Below are 6,999 nucleotides of genomic sequence, written 5' to 3' on the forward strand. Positions count from 1 at the left end.
TTATGGCCTCCGTGGCATTAAAGACGTATGGGTTGTATGCAGGGGTGCCGTAAAGGGGGGAAGGTCAGGATGATTTCAAAGGCCTAGGATGCCTAGGAAATGAAAATTGTTCGACCAGATAGAATAGAATACAATAGAAGGCCTTTATTTGTCATATATACACATACACATGTACAGTACAACAAAATTCTTTCTTCACATATCCCACCTTGTTTGGAAGCTGGGGTCGGAGTGCAGGGTCAGCCGCTGTAAAGCACACCTGGAGCTCAGAGGATTAAGGGCCTTGCTTATTGGCTGCATGGCAGAGCTGGGATTCGAACTCTCAACCTTTCAACTGACAGCCCAAAGCTCTACCCACTAGGCTACCACTGTTACCACTGATTCTTAAATCTTATTTAGGAATGCCTACTAATGTAATTTTTTTTATTCTGACTCTTTTTAATCCACCCCACAAGGTAGATGTTCAGCTCCATCAGCGCTGCTATGTCTTATCCACTCATACCAGCACAACACACACTAACACACCACCACCACACCAGTGTCACTGCAGTGCTGAGAATGACCCACCACCTAAATAATACCTACTCTGTAGTGGTCCTGTGGGGGTCCTGACCATTGAGGAACAGAATGAAAGCAGGTTAAAAAGGTATGTAGAGAAATAGATGGACTACAGTCAGTAATTGTAGAACTACAAAGTGCTTCTATATGGTAAGTGGAGCTGATAAAATGGACAGTGAGTGTAGAAACAAGGAGGTGGTCATAATATTATGCCTGATCGGTGTATATAGCACTAATAACACATCCATTATACATAAATATTTTTTCTTATTGGTCCGAACTGTCCCGTTGGTTAAAAAGTTTACTTCCTTAAGCAGTAGTGACGTTTGATCCAGGTCACTGCAGCTTCTTTTAGACTCATTTATCAAACTGAAAGATGTATAATACATCACAGACAGACCGGACCGGTGTTAGATCGACTCCGCTGCGTGGTGATCGATACTGCTGTATGAAAGTTTGTGAAACAGCAGATGAAAGTATCTAACGCTACCATTATCGCTCATCATTCTGTCATTGATAAAGCACATTGTACTGCAATGGAAGTCGTGCAGCAACACATTTAAGTTTTAGATATAAGACCTCGCAGTTCTCTGTGTATTTGGGAATGTGTGAAAAACAATTTCTTGATCCTTGTGTTTTTCAGCCATTTATAAAATGTATCCATTGATATATAAAAACCAGAGTTGGAGTCTAAGCATTGCTCCTAGCCTGGTTGGGTGCTCAACATTTACATTTTTGGCATTTACAGTGCCTTGCAAAAGTATTCAGCCCCCTTGAACTTTTCAACCTTTTGCCACATTTCAGGCTTTAAACATAAAGATATGAAATTGTAATTTTTTGTGAAGAATCAACAACAAGTGGGACACAATCGTGAAGTGGAACGAAATTTATTGGATATTTTAAACTTTTTTTAGAAATAAAAAACTGAAAAGTGGGGCGTGCAATATTATTCAGCCCCCTTGCGTTAATACTTTGTAGCGCCACCTTTTGCTGCGATTACAGCTGCAAGTCGCTTGGGGTATGTCTCTATTAGTTTTGCACATCGAGAGACTGAAATTTTTGCCCATTCTTCCTTGCAAAACAGCTCGAGCTCAGTGAGGTTGGATGGAGAGCGTTTGTGAACAGCAGTTTTCAGCTCTTTCCACAGATTCTCGATGGGATTCAGGTCTGGACTTTGACTTGGCCATTCTAACACCTGGATACGTTTATTTGTGAACCATTCCATTGTAGATTTTGCTTTATGTTTTGGTTCATTGTCTTGTTGGAAGATAAATCTCCATCCCAGTCTCAGGTCTTTTGCAGACTGCAACAGGTTTTCTTCCAGAATGGTCCTGTATTTGGCTCCATCCATCTTCCCATCAATTTTAACCATCTTCCCTGTCCCTGCTAAAGAAAAGCAGGCCCAAACCATGATGCTGCCACCACCATGTTTGACAGTGGGGATGGTGTGTTCAGGGTGATGAGCTGTGTTGCTTTTATGCCAAACATAACGTTTTGCGTTGTGGCCAAAAAGTTCGATTTTGGTTTCATCTGACCAGAGCACCTTCTTCCACATGTTTGGTGTGTCTCCCAGGTGACTTTTTATAGATATCTTTGAGAAATGGCTTTCTTCTTGCCACTCTTCCATAAAGGCCAGATTTGTGCAGTGTACGACTGATTGTTGTCCTATGGACAGATTCTCCCACCTCAGCTGTAGATCTCTGCAGTTCATTCAGAGTGATCATGGGCCTCTTGGCTGCATCTCTGATCAGTCTTCTCCTTGTTTGAGCTGAAAGTTTAGAGGGACGGCCGGGTCTTGGTAGATTTGCAGTGGTCTGATACTCCTTCCATTTCAATATGATCGCTTGCACAGTGCTCCTTGAGATGTTTAAAGCTTGGGAAATCTTTTTGTATCCAAATTCGGCTTTAAACTTCTCCACAACAGTATCTCGGACCTGCCTGGTGTGTTTCTTGGTCTTCATGATGCTCTCTGCGCTTTAAACAGAACTCTGAGACTATCACAGAGCAGGTGCATTTATACGGAGACTTGATTACACACAGGTGGATTCTATTTATCACCATCAGTCATTTAGGTCAACATTGGATCATTCAGAGATCCTCACTGAACTTCTGGAGTGAGTTTGCTGCACTGAAAGTAAAGGGGCTGAATAATATTGCACGCCCCACTTTTTAGTTTTTTATTTCTAAAAAAAGTTTAAAATATCCAATAAATTTCGTTCCACTTCACAATTGTGTCGCACTTGTTATTGATTCTTCACAAAAAATTACAATTTCATATCTTTATGTTTAAAGCCTGAAATGTGGCAAAAGGTTGAAAAGTTCAAGGGGGCTGAATACTTTTGCAAGGCACTGTAGCTTTTATCCAAAGCGACTTACAGTACAGTGACAGTATACAGTCTAAGCAATTGAGGGTTAAGGGCCTTGCTCAGGGGGCCAAGAGTGGCAACCTGGCAGTGCTGAGGCTTGAACCAGCAACCATTCGATTACTAGTCCAGTACCTTAACCACTAGGCTACAACTGCCAGTCACATTTTCCGCATTTAGAAGACGCCTTTATCCAAAGCGACTTACATTACAGTTAGAGTATACAGTCTAAGCAATTGAGGGTTAAGGGCCTTGCTCAAGGGCCCAACAGCAGCAACCTAGCAGTGGTGGGGCTTGAGCCAGCAACCTTCAGATTTGGGTCTGTGTTCATTGTTGCTCCAACAGGGCTTCCTGCTGTCAATGCACTGGCAGGAACAGTTGAGAAACTCATAGGGCATAGGCGTGGCTCGCAGTGTGTGGTATGGCTCAGGGAGCAGGTTTAAAAATGCAGCCCTCTGTGGTCAGTGTGGGGGTGGCACAAGAGGCAGATGAATTGGAACTGGGAATAGGATATGACTGGATCGAGAGAATAGAAGGACGTGAAAAAATGCTATTAATAATAACAATAATAATAATGATTGACGGCCAAGCTTAATGTAATTTACTATAAATTGTTTGACTTCATAGCTCAGTGGTTAAGGTATGGGATTAGTAATTGGGTGGTTGCTTGTTCAAGCCCCACATCTGCCAGGTTGCCACTGTTGGGTCCTTGAGCAAGACCCTTGATGCAACTTCTATCAGTGCACTAAGGGTGCAATGATATATGCCCCCCCCCAAGCTAGGATCATGTACCACCATGCGCCTTCTGTATTCTAAGCTCAGCCTGGGATGCAAACCCTGATTGCATTACGCCTCCTCTACACTGCTGCTGACCTCCGCTCCTGACTGAGGAGAGCCGTGATTAACACACGCCCCTTCCGTCATGCAAGCAGTAGCAGACTGCTTCTTTTTACCAGCATGAGGCAGGTTTATATGGAGATCCGTATTGCGCATGGAGAGTCACGCAATGATTTCCATTATCCCCCGTCTTATTGTGCAGGTGCCATCAATCAGCCACCATCGGCAATCCTATCCTGTCTGTCAGTAGCAGAGCTGAGATTTGAACTTGTGAGTTTCAGATGTCAGCACTGGTGTGTTAGAGTGTTTTATCACTGCGCCACCCAAGTATCCAGTATTGATCAATTTTAACACCATTATACTTGATGATAATCAAATAACTTGATAAAACAAAGTGTTTAATTTCAGCATTCTTGTTTAATCTCACTTTAAACATACAGTGTTTATATTTTAACATTGCAGATGTACGGAGCTGTAACAGCTGTGAGATTTTTAAGTCAAATGTGACATAAGATCCTGGAATAAATAACAGAATGTAAGAAAATGTCCACTCCATTTAATCATAGTTACCAGTGCAGTTACTCATAATTGTAAACATGTACAGTAATTTAAACTCTAAAGGGTTTTAAGATTAGGAATGTTCATCTTTTTTGTGAGTGTGTATTACAAAAACATCCTAAATGTTATGCTTTTTGAGCCCAATTGCTGTCTGAATCAATTAAAAATCCATTATGTATATTAATTCCATAACTTACTTCAAGAAAACATTAGAATAACCCTTAAAATGTATGATTGTACAGTGATGAGACATTTTTATACAACATTTAATAATAAGACAGTGCTTAATGTTCTCACAACATATTCTTTCCAGACGCAAACTGTGCGTGGCCTTATAAATTCATCAAATGACCGTGTGGTACATTTTGGAGGGCATCATTATTTAAAATCTCACTATGGAATACTGATCCAGATAGAAAGTGATACATATTTCAGTGTTTACAAAACATATATGAATTTGTATAGTGTTGTAGTGAACATTTATGGTACCTTTTAATATTAAGTATATTTTAATATTAAATATATATAATACGTACACAACATTCTTTCACTGTTGCTGTACCACACCCAGTCCAGCATTCCTAGAAACCAATGGGTCTGAGGTTTGTAATCTTGGTTGAGCTAACTGCAGGCTGGGCAAAGTAGTGCAGGGAAACATGGTGGAGGATCGATAATGTTTTGGGGTTGCTTTGCTGCCTCTGGGACTGGAGGCTTTAAACATGTCACAAGAATTATGAAATCAAAGGATTGTCAGAGTGATTATGAGAGTGAAATGTGCTCCCTAGTGTAAGGGAAAAATGGGTCCTGCAGCAGTCTAATGAGGGAAAAAAGTCCTGATCTCAATCCAATTGGAAATCTTTGGAGAGAGGTGAAATCTGCTAATGAGAAAATGAACCCTACAAACCAAGAAGCTTACAGATGGTAAGATAAATATTTGGATGGCATTATTGCCAAAATGTATTAATAAAGGGTCACATTAATCCATCCTGTCCATGTCATATATTACGATTCTATGTTAAATGACTGCATGTATGTTCACAGGTCAATTTTTTGTTAATGTATTTTATTTTACATGCTATTAAAGTATTTAATAATACAAAGTTGGTACATGTCCACTTATTTCAGAATATACAGAATTGGCTTTTTTTTACACTAAACACTCAAGGGTACCAGTAATGTTGACCACAACTGTAAAGCAAATAAAAATTGCTAGGTTTTCACAATTTTGGTAAATAAATAGAGAAACTATCAATCACATGAATACTGAAACTGGTTTTCTAACAAATCCACATATTGAGGGAAGAAACACCAAATATGGTCACATCCCAAAGTATATTTGATAAATAAGGGTTCAAATTTATAGTAACATTATGTACTGTGTATAAAAGCAGGTTGGTTGCCATGTGTATAAACACATGTGTATAAACACTTATCTAATTTCTGATTACAGCAGTAGTGACTCATGCTTTGTAAACATCACACCTACTGGCTTATATTATGGCTTTTTTGGTTCATTTATTAAATTATGGCCAGTATATTATGAAATTGTAATCACACATGACTAAGAACACTTTCAGCTCTCTGAATTACCACACTTAAACATTTAAGGTCCTGTTTCGTAAGACAGTATATCACAGATGAGAAATGCCATGTTTTGCAGCACATTTAGACCATGCGTCTTAAAATGTTTCTTACTGACATCTCATAATGACAATTAGTTTCAGGACATAGTGGAAAATATCTCCCCTATTTGCTTTTCTAAGTAAGAATGGCTAAGTAAGATTAGGTAATGTCTTTAGTTGAACCACAGATGTAGCCTCCTTCTTCTTGGTTCAATTTGAAGCCACACCATATATAAACATGAAGTCAAACATGACAAACAAAACACTTGGTTAGCTGAAGACTTAACACGTTTTGTGCAGATATTTCATTGTCAGTCCCTAAAATGTTCAGGGTTGCTCTATTCCCACCTGGAATCACTTTGTGCAGGAGTGCCCAATCTATCTCAGGGCTTCAAGCATACCCCCCACCAGAAAAACAGATCTTACAGTCAGTACAGTGGTACCTCGGTATACGTCCGCTTTGGAATAAGTCCAACTTGGTATACATCCTGTTTGGACGCGAAAAATTTTGCTTGGTATACGATCTTTGTTTGGAATACGACTCGCGTGCTAGAACTTGTATGGATCAATATGAGTCACGACATCGCGCGCTACCCTTGTTTACCTCTTGCGAGACAAAGCCACGAGCGTCATTACGCCAGTTGCTACCATTTAGTAAACAACCCGCGCTATAACTCTCTGTGAAACCATGTTTAGTACATGACTTAAAATAGTGTTCAACCAAGTTTGTACTTCTTCTTTTCAGTGGCGTATTAATATGGAATGATGTGAGGTGGTCATAGGTGTGCGTATATCGGGGATTTTACAACGGCTTTGAACGCAGCTCAGCCAATCAGATTTTAGGACCGGAACTATCTGTTTTATAAATGATTTTATACAACCTCATCAACGTATAATATGCCAATAACAATACGATTTTTTTCATGGGAACGGATTAATTATTTTCCTTTTTTTTTTTTTAATGGGAAAAATTTGTTTGGTATAAGTCCAAGGATCTGGAACGGATTAAGTACGTATACCGAGGTACCACTGCATATCGAATGCCTAGTTCATACTACACG

Source organism: Trichomycterus rosablanca, chromosome 8 (genome assembly GCF_030014385.1).
Source record: "Trichomycterus rosablanca isolate fTriRos1 chromosome 8, fTriRos1.hap1, whole genome shotgun sequence".
Lineage (NCBI taxonomy): Eukaryota > Metazoa > Chordata > Actinopteri > Siluriformes > Trichomycteridae > Trichomycterus > Trichomycterus rosablanca.